Raw genomic sequence first — 25,481 nt, 5'->3', positions numbered from 1 at the left:
CATTTGGTCTTAATTAGCATTTTCCTAATGGCTAGTGATGTTGAACATCTTTTCATGCATTTATTTGCCATCTTTATTAGCCTCTTCAGTGAAGAGGAGGTGTCAAAGTCACCTTGGAAGAAGATTATGTGGGATGGGAGACACTTGCTGCCATTTTTAGAAAATATAATACGATATAGGTCAGTGATGGCGAACCTATGACACGCGTGTCAGAGGTGACACGCGAACTCATTTTTTGGTTGATTTTTCTTTGTGAAATGGCATTTAAATATATAAAATAAATATCAAAAATATAAATCTTTGTTTTACTATGGTTGCAAATATCAAAAATTTCTATATGTGACACAGCACCAGAGTTAAGTTAGGGTTTTTCAAAATGCTGACATGCCGAGCTCAAAAGGTTCGCCATCACTGATATAGGTGGATCATGAACTAGGCAGGGTTTGGATAGGCAAGTAGCAAGAAAAGGCATTTGAATGTATACTGTTGTATACACTCCGTCACTGAGAAATTTTAGAGTGCAATATTTTTATTTAGTCAAAAATGTATAGCCAGAATAGAAGATATGGAGATATAAACGACAGACCATACCAAGTTCACATAGTAATGTTTGTAGAAAAGAACTTTTACTCATCTCTTTCTCCCAAAACACCCTCCCTCTGGTAACTGCCCACATCTTTTTAACCTCTACTTGTGGTTTTCTTGTTTTTGTTTCTTTGTTTTGCAAAAGCATCAATGTTGCTGTTTTTTAAAATAATTCTTTATTGTTGAAAGTATTATATATGTCCCTTTTTTTTCCCCACTGACCCCTTTCAAGCCTCCCCCAGCCCTGCCCTAGGCCCTCACTACCCCATTGTCTTTGTCCATGGGCAATGCATATATGCATACAATTAACCTCCACTCTTTCTCCTTTTCTCTGCAGCCCTATACATCAATTTGTTTCTCTTCTTTTTTTTTTCATATATTTTTATTGATTTCAGAGAGGCAGGGAGAGGGAGAGAAAGATAGAAACATCAATGATGAGAGAGAATCATTGATCAACTGCCTCCTGCACACCCCCTACTGGGGATTGAGCCCACAACCCAGGCATGTGCCCTTGAATGGAATTGAACCCAGGACCCTTGTCCATAGGCTGATGCTCTATCCACTGAACCATACCAACTAGGGCTATTTCTCTTCTTTATTATAAGAAACAAAGTGTTGCCCTGGCCGGGTGGCTCAGCTGATGGGAACATCATCCTGTACACCAAAAGGTTGCAGGTTCAATTCCCAGTCAGGGCACATACCTAGGTTGTGGGTTTGATGTGGGTTTGATCCCTGGTAGGGACACATACGGGACGCAGATTGATGTTTCTCTCTCACATCAAGATCTCTCTCTCTCTCTCCCTTCCTCTCTCTCTCTAAAAATCAATAAAAACATCCTCAGGTGAGGATTATTTTTTTTTTAAAGCAAAGTGTTACTTTCTTAACTTCTCCCAATCTCTTCCAAGGAAGAAAACAAAAAGATTATATTGTGACTATATTGTGACAGTTCAGCCTTTGAATGTTAGAGAAGAGCATAAGTTCCATATGGTTTTCAAGGTAACCTGAGGAAAGAATAGAAGTTTTACAAATGGAAAGTAATAAAAAGGATACCCTAATTTTTCATTGGATTTCAGTATATAGCAATGTATTTCTGTCTATATGTGCCCAATTAAGCACATTTATGGATTACCAACCTAATCCTCACACAATGGCTCTAAAGACAAAGTAACGTTAACATGAACAAACTAAGCACAACACCAAGCAAGAAGAAAGCAACACAATCTCTTTTTAAATAATTGAAGTTATCATTAACAATTATCTTTATTGTGCATTGAGATGTTCCTAGAAATAGAGATACATGTATATATTTTTTAAATAAACAAATGTCAACAGTCAAATAGTTTAGAGACACTGGGCTAAGGCATTGGTAGCACTGTTCTCTTCCCCTCTCCTACCCTGCCCTGCCCCCTTTAGACTGCCCTTGTGAAGATCAGGCTGCTGATTTGAGCTCCTACCCAGATCTCTTGAGTTCCTAAATTTCTCTGTTCTTTCTTCCCCTAAGGTACAGATGCTTGGAGGAAATCTGGCTTTGGTACCGACTGAATGACTTGAGTCTGTTTTTTCTTTGCCACAATTCTGGGTAGATTTCTTGAGTTTGCATCTTACATTCTGGTCTCTCCTCTCAATCTGCAAAGCAAGGAGCAGAAATAATTTCCTAGGTTGAATATGCTCCATCATTTAGGCTTGATGCCTACCTGCCTGTCCTCTACCTGATACTTAGGAAAGAGGCTGGCAATCTGTGTGGCTGGGAAAGAACTAAGAGCATGAGAGAGAATGCCAACACCTACAGTTCTAATGAGTTACTTATCTATATAAAACCCTAATATGCAAATAGACCGAATGTTGGAACAACCAAACAACTGAACTGAACAACCAATTGCTATGACATGCGTTGACCACCAGGGAGCATGTGCAGAACATGGCGGGCATCGGCCGTGGAGGGATGGTAGAGCAGGTGAGCAGGGGCGCCAGATCAAGACGGGGCACCAGTCGCTATCATCGGGGAGAGCCTATAGTGGTTACTAAAAATTCTTTGCTTCCACATGCTGCAGTCCCGCCTGGCGCTCACACCCGCTGCCAGTGCCCAGCACCAGTCCCGATCACTCAGCGCCATCAGTGGGTGCAAGCAGCAGCTGCCGGCCCCAATTGTCCCTGAGGGTTTCTCCACCTCCCCCTGCTCCTGAGGGGTGACTGGGGCATCAGCCGCCACTGGCACCTGCTGCTGGCACCAGTCCCAATTGCTCCATGCCATCAGCGGGTGTGAGCAGGATAGGCGCCATCACTGTGTCGGAGCGGCAGCAGCAGGAGCAGGGCTTCCAGCAGGCAGGGGACAGGGCGCTGCAGCAGGAGGTGCCGGGTGGGGATGTGGAGGATGGGCCAAGACCTGCTCCTGTGCCTACCTCAGCCTCACAGCCCACAGTTCCTTTCAAGGTGCACAAATTTGTGTACTGGGCCCCTAGTAATATAATAATTTGCTCTGATGATAAAATTCTTAAAATACAAAGTTAAGACTAACTTTATATGTATTTTTATTTTTTTTATATGTATTTTTAAATAATCATAATGTATTACTCAATGAAAATACCAAGAACCTCTATAATGTACCAAGTGCCTTCCCAAGGGAAAGATACATTTACAGTGATACTTCTTGATTCCCATATTCTGTTGGTCTATGAGTTCCTTCAAGACAGGGATCACACCTATTCGTCTTTGTTTTCCTAGGTCTAGCATTGAAAATAATGATTAGCATTATTTTTAATACACATTGCTACTACTTTTCAAGTACTTACTATGTGCCAGGTTCTTGCTAAGCATGTTTCAAATGTTATTCCATTTAATCCTTATAATAATCTTATTACCCCTCTTTATGGATGAAGAAACTAAGCCAGAAGCACAGTAACTTCCCAAAGAATTCACTCCTAGTACATGGTTGAACTGTGATTTCAACTTAAGACTTCATAATTTTGAAACCCTAACTCCTAATAACTATGTTATAATGCCAAGGAGGAAAGATTTGGAGGGGTAGGAAGAGACCTATAAAAGCTTGCCACTGCCTTGCCCTGGTCGGTGTAGCTCCATTGGTTGGAGCATCCTCCTGTGAACTGGAAGGTTGTGGGCTCAATTTCCCAATCAGGACACAAACCCAGGATTCAGTCCCTGTAAGGGAGGAAACCAATTAATGTTTCTCTCTCATCTTGATGTTTCTCTCTGTGTGTGTCTCTCTCTCCCTACCTCTCTCTCTAAAATCAATTTTTAAAAAAACCACATATCCTCAGGTGAGGATTACAAAAAAAGTTTGCCACTGCCTTCCACGCCAGAAGTAAGGGCATGTTGCTACTTAGAAAATGTGACTTCCAGCCATGTTTCCAGCTAATTACAAGTTCTTTGACATTAAAGACATTGGTCATGACATCCTCAGACATGGGAAATCTCTTTCTAACATATGTCACAGAAAAAAATACATTGTAGTGACACAGGTATAAAGTGAAAGGAAGAAAGAAATAGGAAACCTGAACTTTTGTAACTTTTCTTTAGGGAGTCTAGTTATTATTGCTGGCACATAGAATGATGCTCTTTGCAAATTCATATCTCTTAATTTGGCACAAGGTAGTAATTTAAAGGAAAAAACTATGGATGGAAAGAAAAAATCACGGCTTACAACAGCACTCAGAACCAGAATGATGCAATTTTCATTGCATGCCTCCTCAAGTTGAAGAATTCATTAGCACCTATATAGTACTTAGGTAATTTGAGACAACGCAAGTTGCAATAGTTAACCATAAGTTTATTTTGCTTTGTAGTTCTATAACTCCATTTTAGAAGTTTAAGTATAGCAATTATTTCAACATTAAATATAAATTATAAAATACTCATTTCAAGTTCTTTTTCTTTTAAGTCTTGATCAACCATAAAATTTTCTAAGTGATAAATTTGCAAAGGTTTATTCTACTATTATAGTTAGTTTCAGCCATAAAATTGGAAAATATACCATATTGCGGTTTTCTATTAAATTCTAAATAAATTTTAATTTACACTGGTCTTTTAATGGTAAATAATGTGTAAGGTAACTTTCCAGCTCCTGTTCTCACTTCACTGGCAACAAGGATGGGCCCATCAGCCTGATATGTAATCAGGGATGGCTATATAATCTAATGCCATCAATCTGATTCTCCTTCTTGGGGATTTGGAATTAAAACCCAATTCTAATTAGCTAAGTCTGCTTACTTAAATTGAATTGCTGCTGCAGGGAAGACTTTTTTCTCCCTCAAACACACTAAGAAGCAAAAGTAACAAAGGTAAAAATTTATTATCTTACTGACAAACACTGTAATGGTCTTTCATTTCTGCGTCTATCTGCAAGTCCATTTCATTTCTCTTTCTATGCATATCCAAAAGACCTAAAATACTCCAGAGCTTGAGATTTAGATGTTGCATAAACCACATTTCACATTCATTGTGACTTTGGAGGCTTCTATGAGATTTCTACAGATTTCTAAGTGAGGGGCCATGAGATAAAAGGATGGGGAACTGATGTCCTTTTAGTCACCTCTGGCTCTGGTTTCTGTTTCCATAGGCAGTAGATTTTGTTGAAGGTTTGAGGGTTTATATCACAGCAATATAATCAGCACTGACTGCTGGGGATACCTTCAGTGACTCCTGAGAGATTTCCATTGGTCTTCACCCACAAAAGTCCTTCCACTTCAAACTTTCCTGCTGAATTCTTTCTCTTTCTCTCTTTAAGAGGGAAACAGATTTTTCTGGTGTCATACAGAACAGTTTTACCATCTTCTTTGATTCGGTCGCTTCTAATACTTATGCCTTCGGGGTTTTATATTCTCTCCTAAGCAACTCAAACAAGGACATCTTTTTTTGGTTGTATTCATTTGCTAGGGCTACTGTGACAAAGTATATAGAATTAGGCAGCTTAAAAAACAGATATTTATCTTCTCATAGTTTGCAGGCTAGAAATCTGAAATCAAGACATCAGCAGGGTTGGTTTCCTCTGAGAGCCATGAGGGAAGAATCTGTTCCAGGCCTCTCTCCTTGGCTTGTAGATGGCTATCTTCACCCGTGTGCTCTCTCTGTGTGTATCTGTACCCAAATTTCTTGGTCTTATAAAGACACCAGTCATATTGAATTAGGGCCCATCCTAGTGACTTCATTTTAACCATATCTCTTAATACAATTACATTCTGAGGCCCTGGGAATTAGTATTTCAACATACGAATTTCTGAGGTGGGGGACATAATTCAGCTCATAGCACTGCATTATGGCATTTGTCAGTAAGATAATAAATTTTTACCTTTGTTACTTTTGCTTCTTATGGGAGAGAAAAAAGTCTTCCCTGAAGCAACAACTCAGTTTAAGTAAGCAGATTTAGCTGATTAAAATTGGGTTTTAATTCCAAATCAGAGAGAGAGAGAGAGAGAGAGAGAGAGAGAGAGAGAGAGAGAGAGATCCCAATCCCAATTTTTTAAATACCTACATCCCTATATTCCTCTTAGGATACCATTATAGCCCCCAAATAAATCTCTGCCTTTCTTGGCTTATAGTAGCTCAAGTTAGTTTCATTTGTGACCAAAACTATTTTTTTTAATGTTTCATATACATTTGAAGAAAATGTGCATTCAGTTGTTTTTAGGCTAAATGATCTACTACTGTCAATTACATCAAGTAGGTTGCTTATGTTAACTCTTCTACACTCTTATTGATCTCCTGTGTACTTATTCTAACAATTATTGAGAAAGGGGTGTCAAAATCTCCAGATACACCCTCCCCCCTTCCCTCTGAGATTCGACAGTCTGTTCCATGTTTCTATGTCTCTGGATCTATTTTGCTCATCAGTTTATTTTATTCATTAGATTCCACACGTGTGAGATCGTGTGATACTAGTCTTTCTCTGACTGGCTTATTTTGCTTTGCATAATACTCTCCAGGTCCCTCCAAGCTGTCTCAAAGGGTAAGAGATCCTTCTTTCTCCTATATTATCTTTTAGAGATTTTATCGTTTTTCATTTTACATTTAGGTCTATAATCTGTTTCAAGTTAATTTTTTTGAAGGGGTAAGCTCTGTGTCTAGAGTCATATTTTTTTACATGTCCAGTTGTTCCAGCTCCATTTGTTGAAAAGAATATCTTTGTTCCACTGTATTGCCTTTTTTCCTTTGTCAAATATCACTTGACTATATTTATGTGAGTCTATTTCTGGGTTCTCTATTCCATTCCATTAATATATTTGTTTATTCGTTTGCCAATACCTCACTGTCCTGATTACTATAGCTTTATAGTAAGTCTTGAGGTCCGGTAGTATCAGTCCTCCAACTTCATTATTCTTTAGTATTGTGTTGGGACTTCTTTACAACAGGATATAGTTACAGAGATATTGACAACCTAGCTCTAGAACTCATGTGTTTAATCATTATATTATTCTGCCTTAGAGATGAACTAGATTTTGATTCTCAAATAGATATTATTATAGATTCTATTATTTAGCTATTTCTATTTGTTATTGTTAAGAAGATATTTTTTAATGTTCTTTTTTTTATGAGGAATATTTATTTATTTATTTATTTAATCCTTACCTGAGAATATTTTTCCATTGATTTTTAGGGAGAGTGGAACAGAGAGGGAAAGACAGAGAGAAACACTGATATAAGAGAAACACATCAATTGGTTGCCTCCTGGGAGGAGCCTACAACCAAGGTACGCACCCTTGACCAGAATCAAACCCGGATCCTTTGGTCCATAGGCCAACGCTCTATCCACTGAGCCAAACCGGCTAGGGCAAAGAGATATTTTTTAAGTTTCTTTCAACAGCCTACCTTATCTTTTCTATATTCACCCCTTCTTTAAAAAAAGTTTCTCTCTACTGCTCACAAGCAATTTATTTTGTGTATTTCCCAAACATATTTGATCTCAGAACACTCTTTTTTATAGCATACTAGCATACTTCTCAACCCCCTACCTAATACTGTGTGCAGTTTTTTGGTTGGTTGGTTGGTTTTTTGCAGGACACAAGTTTGGAAAAATTAGAAGGGCCATTAATCACTCCACTGTTGTAGTATCAAATGTCCTCCTTGGAATAGCAGCAGTGATTAAAACTTCCAATAATTATCAACCTGGTTTTGCTAAACATTTTTCATGCTGTTTTATATGTATGTTATACAAATCTTAATTAAAATAATTTTGGTAGCCCTACCTGGTTTGATTCAATGGATAGAGTGTGGGCCTGTGGACTGAAGGATCCTGGGTTCAATTCTGGTCAAGGGCACACGCCTCTGTTGCAAACTCGATGCCGTGTAGGGGGCGTGCAGGAGGCAGCCAACCAATGATTTTCTCTCATCATTGTTACTCTCTCTCTCTCTCCCTCTCCCTTCCTCTCTGAAATCAATAAAATTATATTTTTTAAATGGTTTTGGTGTCCAGCCAGTGTTGCTCGATGGTTGAGCACTGATCCAGGAACCAGGAGGTCAGGGTTTGATTCCTGGTCAGGGCACATGCCCAGGTGGTGGCTCTATCCCAAATTGGGGGGTATTCAGGAGGTGGCCAGTCAATGATTCTCTTTCATCATTGATGTTCGTATCTCTCTCTCCATCTCCCTTCCTCTCTAAAATCAATAAAAAAAATATATTTAAATAAATAAAAACAGATTGATGGCGGTTAGATTATATAGCCGTTCTGATTACATATCAGGCTGATGGGGCCCATCCTTGTTGACAAGTTATCTACTACTGTCAATTACATCATAGGTTGCTTGTGTTAACTCTTCTACACTCTTATTGATCTCCTCTGTACTTATTCTAACAATTATTGAAAAAGGGGTATCAAATCTCCAGATACATTTATGAAATATATTTATGAATTTGTTCTGTTCTCCTTTGAGTTCTATCAGCTTTTGCTTCACTTATTTTTTATTTACATGATTAGATGCATAAATATGTAGTATTAGGTTTCCTTGGTTAAGTTAATCCCTTCATCATTTTGAAATGACCTTTTTTGTCCTTAATAATATTCTCTTATCTAATTCCTATTTTGTCTGATAGTAATATAACCACTCCAGATGTCTTTTGATTAGTGTTAGCATGGCATATCTTTTTGGGCCTTTTACTTTTAACCTATGTGGGTCTTTCTTTTTGAATTATGCTTATTGGAAGCAGCATAGAGTTGGGTTTTGCATTTTTATCCAACCTGACAATCTCCATGAGACCACTAAACTCTACCTGAGTTACCCCTCTCTTCACCATGGCCTGGAAACTCTCTAGGCAGTATGCTGAGGTAATCGCAGGGCTCGCCTTGTTTGTTTACTCTCTCCTAAAGAGATAACTGTTCATTGTTAACTGATGTACAATGTCTTGAAAACCACTGTTTTATACATTTTGTCTTTGGTTTTTTTTACAGGTGGTAAGATAAATCTGATTCCTACAGCTCTGTCTTGGCTGGAAGCAAAAATCTTAATGTTTCACTCTTAATGTTATAGTGCCTGCAACCTTCTTCAATGGAATATTCTTGGGGTACTAGAGTCAATTCTCTTGAAGAGCCGAAAGTGCCTGGAAGTTACAAATCCCTGGAATAGCCAGTTTCCAGTGACTGATTCAGGAATATGAAAGCCTAGTTCCTTTGCCTCCAAGTGAGATAAACTCTTTATAATTTGTGCTCTGGAGCTCCTTGGGATCAGGCTGACGCTGAACTCATACCCTTGCTTTTCATAGTCTCCTTTATGGGCCTGCCTTCCTGACTCAATGACTGGTTTCACATTGGAGCAAATTTCTAATAAATCACTTGCACCTGAATCCCTATCTCAGTGTCCGCTTTTGGAGGACATACCTTAAAATTCGCTTATATTTTAAAATTGCTCTTCTGTAGAATGTCTCCTTGATTGGCCTATTTTGCTTTTGCTTTCACATTTTTTAATTGTTCATTTGCCCAAAAGAATAAAAGTGTTGAGCTAAATAGATATTTAGAATATACTCAATTTAGTAAATGAAGCAATTGAGGCTCCGGATGTTAAATAAATAAATACTCCATGTTTACACACCCTAAGAGTAACTGAGGAAGCTCAAAATGAAGTTTCCTGATTTGGACTTATTCAGGTAAAACATGCTCTTAATTTCATAGTGATCAGGTTTTACTAGCTGTTGGATAGTATGTTGCAAACCCTTACTTATGAATATTGGCAGGTATAAATGTGCACACGTTTTGCAGGTGCAAGTTTGTACTTGTAACAGTTTGATCACCTTCCTCATTTTATGATCTTTGAACATTAACCCTTGATGAGTGAATTTAACACTTGCATGTTAAAAAATACTTAAATTTAAATTTAATACCAAAAATCAATCATATTTCCTACTTTTCTTTTCCTTTTTTTTCTTTCCTCCCCTCCTCTTCCTCCTCTTCTTCCTCCTCCTCCTCCTCCTCTTCCTCCTTCTCTCTCTCCTCCCTCTGCTCCTCATCCTCATTCTCCTCTCTCTCTAAAAAAAAATAATTTTCCCAGACTCTGCCATATGGCCCCTGTTGGCAGAATCATTTTTGGTTAATAACCACTGCGAGTTTTGAGATTTTCTTGGAGAGAAATTCTCCAGTTTCCTGCTTTCTAAGTGATGTGTCTGAACCTGGTTACTAGCATTAAAAGCCAAACAGAGGAATGAATCTGGGCATCTCACCATTCAATATGACTTAATCTCTGTGGTAGGCAGAATAATGGTCTTTCAAAGATGTCCACCCTCTAATCTCAGGAACCTGTGAATATGTTATGTTACATGGCAGAGGAGATGTAAGGTTGCAGAAGGAATTAAGGTTGATGATCAGTTGACCTTAATATGAGGAGATTATCTTATTATACAGTTGGATTTACATATGGGAGAGGAAGGCAGCACAGTCAGAATGATACAGTGTGAGAAAGACTTGACTGGCCATTGCTGGCTTTGAAGATGGAAGAGGCCACAAGTCAAGAAATGCAGGCAGCCTGTAGAAGCTGGAAAAGACAATAAAACAAATTCTCCCACAGAGCCTCCAGAATGAAACTTAACCCTGGGGCTACCCTGATTGTAGCCAGTAAGATCCATTTTGAACTTCCAACTTCCAGAACTGTAAGATAATAAATTTGTATTCTTTTAAACTACTAAGTCTGTAGTAATTTGTCAGAGCACCCATTGGAAACTAATAGGATCGCATTGTTTTCAGTGTGGTGCTTTACTATTCACCATCAGCTCTGCCTGGTATTTTCAAGTCCAAAACCAACCTGTGACAATCTCTCCCAGAATGAGTCAAGTCCTACCTATCTTCTGTCACCAATCCTCCCATTTAAAGCCTCCCTAATGCCCTGGCTGGTTCTCTCAGTGGTTACAGCATAGCCCCATAGACTGAAGAGTCCTGGTTCAATTCCCAGTTAAGGGCATGTATCTCAGTTGCAGGCCTGATCCTGGCCCCCAGGTCGTGTGCAAGAGGCAACCGATTGATGTGTCTCTCTCACATCCATGTTTCTCTGTCTCCCCTCTCCCTCCCTTCCTCTCTGTCTAAAAATCAATGGAAAAATATATACACCCAGAGGTGAGTATTAACCAAAAAAAATTTTTTAATAAATACATTTAAAAAATAAAGCCCCACTAATTCCTCCAAACTATTTAAAGGTATCTTGTGCCTCCAATTCCTCAAGTTTTCTAAGGTTCTATAGCAAAGACAGACTTGCTTTTAGACTTCCTCTTTCTCTATTCTGCTAAATTAGTCATCACTCTTCCTCATTCCTTCTTCCAAAATGTATGAACACCTCTTGTCTGCTATCTCTCTCAATGTTTTTGATCCTTTAGAGTATATGCTGTCATGTTAGTTGGGCTTTAAGAACTAATGGAAATAAACACCCATGTTCAACTAGTTTTATTTTTAGCTAGCATTTTATTGGGCCCTTACTGTGTACTAAATTTTTTCATTAAAGCCTCATGTGAATTAAATTACTTGAATCTTACAGTAACTCTAGGGATTAGCAACTATTACTTTCTTCCACATTTTAAAGTAAAACCAATGCCTGACTCAGGTGACAAAGCTAATATGGAACAGAACTGGGATGGAGCCCAAATCTTCTTGACTCCCAAGACCATTCTAACTAATTATGCAGTCTTGTTAATTTTCACGTTTCATTTTAGAGCAGGAGTCAGCAAACTATGGTCCATTGGTCATATACAGCCTGTCACCTCTTTTTGTTAAGTTTTATTGGAACACAGCCACACCCGTTCACTGACTACTATTCACTGACTGTTTTAGTGCTACCATGTTAGAGTTCAATAATTGAAAGAGAGACAATCTGGCCCACACACCTTAAAATATTTACTCCCTGATACTTATGGAAAAATTTGCTGGGCCCTGCTCTAAATAACCTTTATTACTGTTTTCAGGTCATAGTGTCTGCGTACTTAAAAATTTTATTTCTGAATCATATCAAAGGCATTCTTTTTATTGTCCCCTCAACATTTTGTTACCCTGCAGATAGCAATCTTTGGTCATGCTAAGAAAGGAAAGTCTCTAAATCCCATCTCTTTTGTGAAGGCTTTCCCATACTCAGCCATACTTGCTCCCTTTTCTGTGCTCCTACCTCAATTATTATAATTATAGTACTTAATGTAGTTTGATTCATATAATAGTTACTAGCTGTGATTCCCCCTGGATCTAGCAAGTCCTGGCACTGAGTAGATAATTAATAAGCATTTATTAAATACTTTCTAAGTGTCAGTATTCTGGACACTGGAGATACAAAAGTAAATATAGTAAATTTTTATTAATATGTATCGTATTTAATTAGGTACAAAAAAATAGAAAATAAGCTAAGCATGGAGTCTGGGCCTATGGTTTCTGCCACAATTGCAGCATAATCACCGTAAGTGCTTGGGTAACATCCAGACCTACTGAGTCAGAATCTCTGGAAGTGAGGCCAGTAATTTGTGTTCTTAATCAGCAAGAAAGTTTGAGAATCACTACATCAGTAGATAGAAAAGAAGTATTATGAGAGAGTAAGGACAAATCTCACATGATCTCCCTTACTATAAACCAATTTCTGTCAAAATGTGATCTTGTGTTGTTCACTTCTTCCTTCCAAAAGATTACTAGACATGCTTAACTGGGCACCTGAACGTTCCTCCCACCTCTTACTAAACTAGTCTTTTCACCACTGTAACCCTATACTTGACACAGTTTCTGGCACCTTGTAGATATGAGTATTTTGTGTTCAACTGTTGAATATTCAAAGTAAAACCTCTCCAAGTTGCCCTAGTATGTAGAAATAGGAATTTTTCAAACTGAAATGGTATGAGGATTGTTTAAGCACAAGGAAGACAACACACCCAGACAAATGTTTAGTTTTCCCTCCCTCTAAAAACCATTCCTTTTACCTCTCAGGGCCACTACTCTTGTGGGAATATCAACCTCCCCCTCAAGGTTCAACTAGAGTGAACAGAGCCAAGTAGACCAGTGGAAAAGGTCAGGCATCATGGATTCTTCATTCTTGTAGATAATCTCTTTCTAGAGGCTTTAGTCTGCAGAGAGCCTGAAGTACATTTTTAAAAGGGATTACCTACCTCTGAGGATGATAGATACTCAAGTATCTACAATGAGAGGTTTATCACAATGGACTCTTGCTATACCTGACACAGATCTACTCCTCCCACTAGAACTCTGAATTATTTTGCCGGAGGCTACAACATTCTGAACAGTTTGTTGGAAGTTGACGGCAGGTGGGGATAACTCACCCGGTACAGGCTTAGCAGAGCTGAGCCGCTGCAGCTTGTTGGGCGAGCCTTTGATGCAGACTGGTTGGACGGGTTCTGGATCTACAGAAGAACCGGTTTGACGGGCCTGTTATGCCAACATATTCTGGTTTGATTCCATGTTCCACAGACTGTAGAAACCTGCCCAGCCAGTTAAATGAAAGACATATTAGGTTATCCATTGCACATTGTATATAGCTTAGATGCAGCAGACTTCTTCCACACAGCAGTACTGTCTAGCAAACTCTAGCGTGGTCCAGAGAAGTGGTTTCCACTGGTTTACTGTTTAAGTTCATAGCTTCAGGGAAAGTCAGCAGTGAAACACCTTCTGCTTTTGACCAAGAGCAGAGGTTTTCCAAATAAACTGAAGGGTAAGTTAATAAATTGCTTTTATATTTCTCAATTTTCTCTGCAATTTTGGAAGCTTAAATTAAATGATGTTTCAGAAGATATGTTTTTTAACATAATACCTGCATTATACCTTTTATGTAAATTAGGTATGGTTTTATAACACTTGCATATATGTTACTGACTTATTTGGATAAAGATTATAATGCACTTTTGCTATACTTTTTTGTAAGGTGGATATGGTTATAGCCATTTTAAAAGCTGAGTTGAATAATTTTGCTAATATATTTCATCTATTAGTAATTCATCTTAAGCCATCTACTTCTTTGATAATATACTATTATGTTTTATGGGCTGTTGCTATACAGTAACAATTTTAAGTGGTAAATCTAATTGTGGATGAAATAATAATTGCTTTTTTAAGGTGGAAAAAATGGTGGTGTCCTCTTGGTGATTATAAGTACATTAAGAGGAACAATTCACAACAAGAATTGGGGATTGTAAAAAATAAAGATGTGGAATCTGGTAACTGATTAACCACTGGAGCTCAAAGCACTTACTGAGTTGAATAGAAAGGAATGAAGACAAGTTTTTGTCATGCCTTATTACATCTGAAAAATTTCTGGGGTTAAAGAAAATTTGGATCTTTCTTTTCTTTATATTTTAAAATAATTCTTTTACATCTTTCATGGATCCAATTAATTTATTTTAGTTTGTCTCATTTAAAATAAAGTTTACCAACCCCTTTAGATTTATTTTTGCATACCAAACTACCCCCTTAATATTAGATCAAATTCAATGTACAAATCTTTTGGCATTCAATTTAACATAACAGTTAACATATGAATTTATCTGGAAATTAAAATACCTTTTTAAACAGATTTATACTGAATAGTCTCCTGTCAAGAGCTTTTGTAGACCACCTTAATATGACTTTTCCTTGAACTCAACAAGACATGTATTCTTTTCATTGTCCCTAGAATCCTCACTTTGTTTTTATGTTCAAACTCAAAGGCTATTAGGGTTTCTTTAGGATGTTAATAAATAATTTTTTAAGTGAGAATAAATATTCAGATGAGATTTCATTTGCAAGGAAATCCTTTTAATCCTACTCTCCAAGTCAATTCTGCATAACACTTCAGATAATTCAGTTAGACTCCTAAAAAGCCATGTAATGTTGAATCTTCAAAAGGAATGTGCTGATTCAGCAAACCAAAACAAAAAAAGTCTTTTTACCATAAACTGTATTCTGACAATTTGGGGAGAATAGAATAAAAAAATTTAGTTGGTTGAATTTTTCTCTTTTCAATTAGTTTTCAGGCAAGATATGGGTATATACCAATAGACTATACTTTTAGTATTTCTAGTGAATCTATTATATATAGTAATGTACATTTTTTAAACCATATAATGTTTAAATACAGGGCTTACTGTTTGAAAATAAACTTAATTTAGGATTACAATTTATTTTTGTTTTATGTTTATGGTTTTGAGGAAAACTACTTAGGAACTAGATATATCTTTTCATATCAAATCTATAGATAATATTTAAAGCCTAACTCTACATTTTAGAGAGGGATTCTATAGTTTTCAGTTTTAAATATATGAAAAAATAACTTTTATGTATTTTCCATAAATTGATTCCTTTAAAACATTGATACCCTGTGATGTTTTGATTAAAATTAAGGCTATATACACTTATCAATCAAATTAGGAGTCTGTGTTTTTGTACATGTATTTGTGTTTTATACAGCCCTTCATTATGTCAGGGCCCAGGTCAAAAAGTATTCTACTCGCTTAAAAATCTTTTCATTCTTTAAGTCTAGTTGGGAATGCATTCCTTTGTCTTTATCCTAGCCACACAGTTTCATACAATGACTCTTTTTGTCAACAATGCTAAGTTTCTTAACAATAGTAACCTCTTTGCTTCCTGAGTACCTTCATGTGTTTCCTATCAAAAACACTCAGAATCATAATATTTTTGAGCTAGGACTCTTAAAGATAACTAATGAATCCAACACCTCATTATTTGAGTTGAATGAAAAGCCTCAAAATATGCTAAATTACTACAAACAAGCTAAAGGTAGATCTAGAACCAGAACATGTTTCCTCAACACCAGTCCAGACTAATAGTTTTTTCACTACTCTATATTGATTCTTCTGAATGCTACATGAAATCTAATCTATGTTTTCTAAAGAATTTGTAAAAAAATAAAAATGTGTTATAGAGTTACATTAATGAGTCTTTGCTGAACTAAAAAATTATTTGCTTTTCTATTTTAATCTATATCATTATTACCCCCAAACTTTTTTGGTATAGTGGCTGAATTTATTGGAGTTGCCATTGATAATGAAGGTGACTGCCATTTCAAACCCTAATCTCTTAATGCCATCATAAAATTTTATATCAAATTGATAAGTGTTTCACATTCCTTCATATTGTGGGTCTTATTGTCATTTTCTGACTTAATATTGTTTTAAACTATCTCAACTGTTTATTTTCTTAGAATAGATGTATGTATTTTTGTATTGTTTTAGTCACTCTTACATGGATATAGTTTAGGATTTTCCAAAAAAGCCATCTAAAGTTTGGTTAGAACTTCAATAAGGTTATGAAGACCAGAACTGCAGGAGTCAAAACCCCTGGTAGAGATGATAGAACATGTTATTTAAGGAGTAACAGTGCTTTGCACACAAGTGCTCAAAAATGCTTTAAATGTTTTTAACTTGAGGAATTCCAAGGAAATGGGATTACAGAAAGCTTGAGAACCAAAGGTTCAAAAATTTCAACTCTGACTCCTAGAACTAAATGTTAATTCTCCTAACTTCTTTATCTTTTCACAGGGAAAATCCTACCTGAGGAATGCTTCTAAATTTGGTAAATTTAGGTCAGTCCAAGTGGCTGTGGAAAATAATCACTTCCATTTGTTTCTTAACTTTATAGTAAAGAGAAAGGATAGCATGTTGAAAAACATATGAGTTTTTGAGCCAAACTGAAATGGGTTTGAATACTCACTCTGCTACAATCTAGTTTACCCAAGGGAATTATTGAACCCTCTGAGTTCTCTTTTCTCCATCTATAAGTTATGGAAATGACTACCATTTTCTAAGAGTTGTTGGAAGAATTACATGATTTATTGTATAAAACACTCAACACAGTTCCTAGAGCATAGTAGGTGCAGCAAATGTCAATATCCTTTCCACCCTATTAATAGAATTTATAATAAATTTTAACAAATAGCTTGAGTAAGAGAAGTCAAAGCTTAACTTAGAATATACATTTTATTTTTATCAGAGATATAAAAATTAAATCAGCAACCTTGGAAAGCATCAAGATTTAATATTGAAAAATATTTAACCTTATTAAATTAAAAAATTAGAAACCCATGTAAGTGAATCCAATTAAAGAGTCAAGAAGCCATTGTTAAACATATTTTGAGAGCAATATATCAAGGTAATAAAAGCATTTAAATAATTTTTTAAATTCAAATTCAATCATCTCTATACCAAAGAAAGAAACTTTCAAATAGATAGACTAAATTACACCTTACTTGTGCCTAGTATCTGAGTTTTTCAAAGGCATTTTATATCTATTATCTTATATGACATCAAATTAGTTGTCCAAGGATTTCTATTGGTCTAGGAATTGTGCTCTTTCTACTATCAATTGAATTATTTCTTCAGGGCTCTAGAATATGCTCTTTTCCTCCAAAAGATTCTCTTCTAAATTAAATTTATTGTAGGTCAATATTAAATCATACTGTATTTCCTTGATAGTAAATGATAGGGAGAGTGGGTTCAAAATGTTTTGGGTGTAATAAGACAGAATAGGATTTAACGTTTTCTAAAAATAATATTAAATTAGCCTCAGACTCATTAATTGATTAGGAAATGGAGTTAATGAACAAAGTTCATATGCAAGATATTTAAGAAATGTATGTCATTCATCAGAAAGAAGTTCAGAAGAATGTGACAAAACATTCTAAAACCTAAAAGCAGGAAATGACTTGATATTAGAACCAACAAATAGATCTACTTATAACACAAACTGCTCTTACTGAGCTCTTGCAGTCAATTTTAATTTCCTAAAAGATGTTTAATTGCTATACAAATAAGCTTTGTGCTAATAATATAATTTGAATTTATATCCATGGTAAATGAATTGTTTTTCCTCTTACGATTAAAAAACTTGTATGTAGGTGGTATACCTAAAGACAAAATTACTACTTACCAATTAAGCCTACTAATTATACATTCTTTTTTCTTTTTTTTTTTTTTTTTAAGAAAAGTAAGCAAGAGTTTATTGACTGCAGCAAAAACACACTTAGGACAGTGAAGCTAGGAAGGGCATAGAAGAAGCAACAGGAGAGCCTAGGCTGGGCAGTTTTGGCTCATAGGGAATTCAGAGAAAAGGAGGCCTTCGCAACAGGTTCAGGAGGTTAGCCCCCTGAGACCAGCTCCGCTGCCCATTGCTCCCCTGGTGGCAGGTCTCATGGGTCTCTTGGAGTTTAGGAAATACATGCCTGTAGGGGAAGGCAAGGGAGAAGGGAATGGCACAGGCATGCTACTAATTATACATTCTTATTAAAACTATTTTATTATATAATAAGCAATTTAATCTTATGTGACTATTCATTAAATTAGTATTTAACCTGCATTTATTTTCACAGATTTAGAGTATTACTATAAACAACTGAAAAGAAGGCAGGGAATAACAAATCTCAAAGATAATTTTTAAATGTTTCTATATAAATGTTTCTATATATAAAAGTAACCATGAAACTATTATCTTAGAAGTTATTATTATTGACAAAGTGAGATTATAACTTGCATGGCAAATTTTTAGTTTCAAAGTTCTATCTTAAGTCTATTTCCTTGGAAGTTCTTTGCCTACAGTTTCTACAATGATTTACATTAGGAGTGAGAAAAACTTCCAACACAAAAACATTTTAAATCTAATGAATTTCTGAATGAATCTTGAAACATTGAGAAATACAAGATCAATAACTTTATTCACTTTTCTGAAAATATTTATATTGTAATCAAATTTCAATAATATAAGATCTGAATAATAAATACCATCTACATAGCATTTTAGTGATCTCTTAAATTATGCTCTAGTCACTTTCCAAACAATTGTCTAACAAAATTTAAAATATATGTGCTCAGAAACAAGTATACTGTTCTTTATAATACAGAGCTAACCACTGGAACCTGGCCATAGGCCAGAAACCTGTAACCTGAATCTAGAACCTGGCTACACCAGAACCTGGCTACAGGTCATTCAGTAAGGAAAGTTGTTCAGTCCATCCAGCATGACAACATCAGTCTCTTCCCACAGTTTTACTTTTTAGGATGTGTTTAGGTCTTTGAGATAACTGACCTTTGCTAGCTCCACCAGTAAGCATATATTAAACACATCTAGTGTAAATTAAATTCTTAGCAGTTCCTTGGTACCATAACAAACCACATGTTAATACTGTTAAAACCAAGTAATACTATATAATAAAAAGCCTAATATGCAAATGGACTGAACAGCGGAATGACAGGTGGAATGACCGGTCACTATGATGTGCACTGACCACCAGGGGCAGATGATCAATGCAGGAGCTCCCCTGCCCACAGACCCCAAGCCAACCAAGGCGATTGCCAGTGGGAACCCCCCCCCCAATCGCTCTGCTGGTCTCCCCGATTGGCCCTGATTGCCGGCCAGGCCTAGGGACCCTACCTGTGCATGAATTTCATGCACCAGGCCTCTAGTATCAAATCAAATTTATACAAAGGAAGAGCACAGTGACTCAAGTAAAAATTGGGTTATCCTTTTAATCTGACTTCTTATTGGTTTTAGCTCGATTTATTAGAACATGATTAACAGTACTAATTCAATCTCTGTGGAGTCAATTAGTTTTAATATACTTCATAGTCATAGATTACACCCAGCAGTATTACTACTGTAATCGTGTACAATGTTTCTCAAAATGTAGTCACTGGACCATCTGACTCACCTGGGAGATGCCTATTAAAAAAGCAGATTTCTAAACTCCATTTAGACATATCACATTAGAATCTCTGGTGGGTAGATTGTATGAATCTATATATTTACATATTTTCTAGATTTTGCTGATGTCCACTAAAGTTTGAGAAACAACAAGAAAAGATTCTCTTACCATTAAGAGACTGAGCAATAGTGTATGAGTTCTTGAAATCCAACCATTATCACTACCAGAAAAATAGCCTAAAATGCACATGTTCAACCAATTTGGAGTCAGCATTAACATTTTAACAAGGTAGTACATAGAATTAATCTAACTCCCATCCATGCATACAAACTTTCAAAAATTAAATTTTCCTCCTAGCCAGTTTTCTCAGTGGTTATAACATCAGCCCACAGACTGAAGGGTCAAGGGTTCAATTCTGGTCAAGGGCCACCACCTCTGTTGCAGGCTCCATCCCCAGCCCAGGTCAGGGTACATGTGGGAGGCAACCAATTAATGTGTCTTTCTCACATCGATATTTCTCTCTCCCTGTCTCTCCCCTTCCCTTTCACTCTCTCTATGGAAAGAAATCAATAGAAAAAATATCCCCGGGTAAGGATTAACAAAAAAGAAAAAAATGAAGAAAGTTAAAATTTCCATTAACAAAAATACTAAAATGGAAATCTCATGTTTAACCATGATCTCTTAGTTTGGGTTCTCTCTAGAAAGTAGAGCCTAAATCCTCTAGATTATGTGCAAGTTCTTTATTGGGAAGTCATCCCAGGGAACAGTTAGTTATGTGCTTTAATTAGGGAACAGAAGTGGGGGATTAGGAGAAAGAAATGGGGAGGGAGGGAAGGCCAATACAGGAGTGCATTCTGGAGTTCATCCCCTACTATGGGCAAATTGGTACCTTCTTAGGAGCCATGAAGCTAAAGACATGCAAGAGGAGCATTTATCCACCAGTCTGACTTCTATCAGTTAAGTGATGTCTCACGCGTTATTAATTTCCTCACACTTTCAGGTTCTGTTTCTATTTCCAAAGGTTTCAGAGAAGCCCCCAGAACAGAAAGTCCAGGTGAGGGGCTGTCAGGTTTCCTGTGCTTGAATCTGGTTACAACTGCAATGATTGCAGTGAGCAGGTCCAAAACGTGTCTAGTACATCACTATTACAGCAAAGATATGGTCAAAACACTTATTCCTTAGTTTACCAATATAATTTTAATAAACTATATAACTAAAATGGATTTTCTGAGAAAAGAGTACAGCAATTTCTAATTGAAAGTGAGGAACTTTAGCCTATTTTTGTCCAGTGTATTTGATCCATTCCCACAAAACCTGAGAAGATCTGAAACCTGATCTTCTGTGAGAAAGGTATTTTCTAATAAACTACATTTCATTTCCTGAATTTGGTTGCCAATTTTAAAAGGGTCAAACAGCAGCAAATGAGCAATTAGTATGTATTCTGAAAATACTTTGAGTCCAGTACTGATCTAAAGAATTTATTGTTTAAGTTTATATTGGTAAAACTTTAGTAAAAATAAATTGACTACACTGGACCCTCAAGTAACACTTCCTATTATAGTAAAACACAGAATTTTGAATAGAACAAGTTTGTCTTGGACTGTGTCCAAGAGGGTTTGGTTACAAAAAATAATTCATTATAACCTATAATATGATCCTAGACTCTAGCATGGCTCTGAAGAATACATTAGACGAAGGCTCTAGTCCAGTGGTTCTCAACCTTCCTAATGCTGCGACCCTTTAATACAGTTGCTCATGTTGTGGTGATCCCCAACCATAAAATTATTTTTTTTGCTACTTCATAACTGTAATTTTGCTACTGTTATGAATCATCATGTAAATATCTGATATGCAGGATGTATTTTCATTGTTACAAATTGAACATAGTTAAAGCAACAGTGATTAATCACAAAAACAATATGTAATTATATATGTGTTTTCCAATGGTCTTAGGCGACCCCTGTGAAAGGGTCATTTGACCCCCAAAGGGATCGCAACCCACAGGTTGAGAACCGCTGCTCTAGTCAAATAGATTAAAAATAGAAAACCAAACAGTTACGTGCTTTAATTAAGTAAATACCATATTAGTTTGCATGATAAAACTAGTTTAGCTAAATAAGAAATAGGTGTAAATAAAAAAAAGTCTATCTCTTCATTTAACTTGAATTGTTAAAATAATTAGTATTTGAGTTTTTAAAAATAACCCTCCTTTTTAAAAAATAATATATTTTTATTGATTTCAGAAAGAAAGGGAGAGAGAGATAGAAACAACGACAAGAGAGAATCAATGATTGGCTGCCTCCTACACACCCCACACTGGGGATTGAGCCCGCAACCCGGGTATGTGACCCGACCAGTTGCACCGTGACCTCCTGGTTCATAGGTTGAAGCTCAAACACCAACCCACACGACCTAACCCTCTTTCTTAGAAGATGGTTTAATAAGCTAATGAATTGATAAGGATGAAATAGGGAAATTGGACTGAAGACAGCCTAAAAATAAGAAAAAGTGGGGATACACACTGCTGAACAAAGCCAAATAATAACAGATACTATTGTCAAAAGAATCAAATATAATCAGGTATTTACTAAATTAGCTCAGATGACAATCAACTTGATACCAACACTTCCTTTCTTGGACTTGAAGCTGAGTTTATCATAAAACTCTGTTAAATAAATTATTTCTTACAACCACCAATTTCTGAAATAAATAAGTTGGTTTTTCCTCTCTATGCAATTTTGCAGTTGGGCTAGATGATTTTTAACGTCCCTTGGAATAAAATAAAATGGAAATAACAATAAAATAAACTACCTGATTTATTTAAACTTAATTATGTGAATCAAATAAGATATGTAAAAGCATTTAACAAATTGTAATTTAACCCCTTCTACAATTATAAATGTCTCACAATTTACATAGCAATTCAACATTCACTAACTATAATTTTGTAACTAGCAATTGGAGAGATCTCTATGATTGGCTGTAGCTCTTAAAACTATCTATGATTAATAAGAGTTCCTTATACTGTTTGGATACATACATATAATCATTCAATCCTATCAACAATCCTGTGAAATACCCAACATATATATTAGTCTCTTCATATCATTCATAAACAACTGAGGCACAGATAAGTTAAATTATTTGCTCAATAGGATCATAATCAAAATTAGAATTCATCAAACCAATTAAGTGGAGCTTCTGCTGATTTTCCAATAGCAACCTATACAAATACATTACTATTTACTTACAGTTTCCAGAATTCACAGTGATGCTCCATAGCAGAACCTTTGCACATGCCTTCTGCTCCCAATAGGCACGGTTCTTCTTCCACCTCTGCTTGCTCAATAGGCATGCTGCTTCAAACTTCTATAAAGTCTTACAACAACTCTTTTGGACACTGTAACCATGAATATTCTCATTTTTCAATTGGGGAAATAAGACTTGTCTAGAAAAAAAGCAGATAATCAGAGATAGGGCCAGAGCTTAAACCCTGGTCCTATCTCCCAGCTCAGGACTTACCAAGTACCATATGCTGGGAATGTGGCTATATGCCATCACTGATTGTAGAACACACAATTGTCACAATTTTTTGGAGCACTTCCTGCTCTGGTCCCTTCTGAGATTACAACATAACTCAAGGTCCTTTAATCTATTTAGTTTTAAACTTATTTTATAGAAGAATCCACAGCTTGCGATTCTCTAGATTTGAGAAAGGCTAATATGAACATGTTTGCCAATTCTATTAAGTCAATTTATATTCATCTCTCAAATATCTACACCTATTATAAGGCAAATAAAAAGGCACCTGTGCCATAATTACTATGAAATACAATTATTAATGCAAAAAAATCTAAAAAATGAACTGAGATTAATCCGTATAATAGGTGCTTCACTCCAACCCTGACTGAGTCCTTTTAGTAACCTCATAAAATGTAAAGCTTTCTGAAGTAAATAGAAAAATGTACCAGAACTGCCTGTAGGTAATAGGAATTTTAAATCAAAATTCAGAAACTTTATTTGGTTATTTTCTCAAAAATATTTTCTAAATTAAAAAATTTAAAAGCACAGGATGTTTTAAATAAATTTACTACTCAAAACTAGTAGGGTATGCTGCAAGAGCATAGCTATAGGATTTATAGCAAGATTGGGTCTGGAGTCTTAGATCAACTTATCTATTAGTTTGTACATATAATGCTAGTCAAACCACCTAATTTCTCAACTTCTCTAGAAAGATGAAAACTGGTCCTGCTCTAATTTTATGACAGTTATATTTAGCTTCAAAAAAGATATATAGGAAAAGCACTTAGTTTCTTACCATCACTAATTGTTCCTGCATCCCTTTCCTGTCAGTATTAAACAAACTACTTCTAAACTCAGGAATTTCAGAGTACTATCAATAAATCAAATAATATTATTGCTTATATCATCTATACCATAATATTATTTTTTTAAAAAAAAGTTTAGATAGGTCTGTACATAGTTGAGAAGGAAATACTCCTGACTACAAAAGGTCATTTTAAAAATGGCCTTTTTTTATTAGTTATACTTCAAATTCCTTAAAGCTTCTAATCATATGATTTATAACCAAAACCAGAACATTTTTTAGAGTAAACAAGAGCCCTATTAATAATTAGCCAGAACAACAGATATTAACCAGAACAGTTGCTGGTAAGCCAGGGCATATGGTCACTTTACATAAGAAGCAGGCTAGATTTGAGAAAATGAAGTCTGTTTATTTCTGCTTTAACATCCATAAAAACATAGTTTGTAAAAACTATAGTTTAAAAAGTCATCTACAAATACAAATTGTCACCAAGGGTGTGAAGTGAATTAAAGCATAATTTAATTTCACTATATACTTCTGATTATAACTTAAGTAAAGTTGAAAAATATTGGCTGAAACCGAAGGTCTCCTCTAAGAATTTTGGACGTAAACATTTTTGGAAAAGTAACTATCAAAGCTGCCTTAACCTTAGACTAATATTGGATTAAGAAAATCACAAATCCAATATTTAAGCAAAGTCTATCTTTCTCATGTGTAGTTAGAATGGGGAAAAACAGGGGGGGGGGGGTTGGCAGGAAGGGGTAGTGAGCCTGTTTGAAGGCATATCATCTATATAATTTGTGAGGCATGAATACATTAAAAATCACAACTATTTTTCAGCAGTGAAGAAATTTATTAATTCAGAGGGAAAAATTACCATTTAAGATGTGAATCATTATTTTCTTATAAATGGACAATGTAATGAATATTAAGCTTGTTTGCTCTTATGAACCTAGCAGGGAATGCTTTAATTAATAGACTCCAAGTAACTTGTTCCTAGAGCAGGGGTGGGCAAACTTTTTAACTCGAAGACCACAATGGGTTCTTAAACTGGACCGGAGGGCCGGAACAAAAGCATGGATGGAGCGCTTGTGTGAACCAATATAAATTCAAAGTAAACATCATTACATAAAAGAGTACGGTCTTTTTTTTTTTTTTTTTTAGTTTTATTCATTTCAAACGGGCCGTAGTTTGCCCACGGCTGTCCTAGAGTTAACTCTTCATTATATATATACTAGAGGCCCAGTGCACAAAATTTGTGCACTAGGGGGGGGGGGTGTCCCTCAGCCCAGCCTGTGCCCTCGCGCAGTCTAGGATCCCTTAGGGGATATCCAACTGCCATGGAGATAGGAGAGGCTCTTGCCACCGCACCGGCACTCGCCAGCCTTGAGCCCAGTTTCTGGCTGAGCGGCACTCCCTCTGTGGAAGTGCACTGACCACCAGGGGACAGCTCCTGTGTTGAGAATCTGCCCCCC

General features: G+C 36.1%; 1 protein-coding gene and 1 long non-coding RNA gene across 2 annotated transcripts in view; one reads left to right on the top strand and one right to left on the bottom strand.

Moving 5' to 3' along the window:
* Positions 1 to 1,814: 1,814 nt before the first annotated feature.
* On the bottom strand, positions 1,815 to 24,813 carry LOC308523461. The gene is made up of 3 exons (XR_013996344.1): positions 22,931 to 24,813; positions 13,315 to 13,473; positions 1,815 to 2,211 (listed from the first exon to the last, which is right to left on the bottom strand). It is a non-coding gene; the product is annotated as an uncharacterized lncRNA (long non-coding RNA).
* RBBP8 (RB binding protein 8, endonuclease) overlaps positions 13,513 to 25,481 on the top strand; it is a 97,201-nt gene continuing 85,232 nt past the window's right edge. The window contains exon 1 of the mRNA XM_081097460.1: positions 13,513 to 13,703. The gene's annotated coding sequence lies outside the window, so the exon portion shown is untranslated. The remainder of the gene's footprint in view (positions 13,704 to 25,481) is intronic.

The sequence above is a fragment of the Myotis nattereri genome, assembly GCF_964212035.1.
Source record: "Myotis nattereri genome assembly, chromosome: 8".
NCBI classification, from domain to species: Eukaryota; Metazoa; Chordata; class Mammalia; order Chiroptera; family Vespertilionidae; genus Myotis; species Myotis nattereri.
The sequence above is the reverse complement of the archived record's forward strand: the minus strand, read 5'-3'. Positions and strand labels throughout refer to the sequence as shown.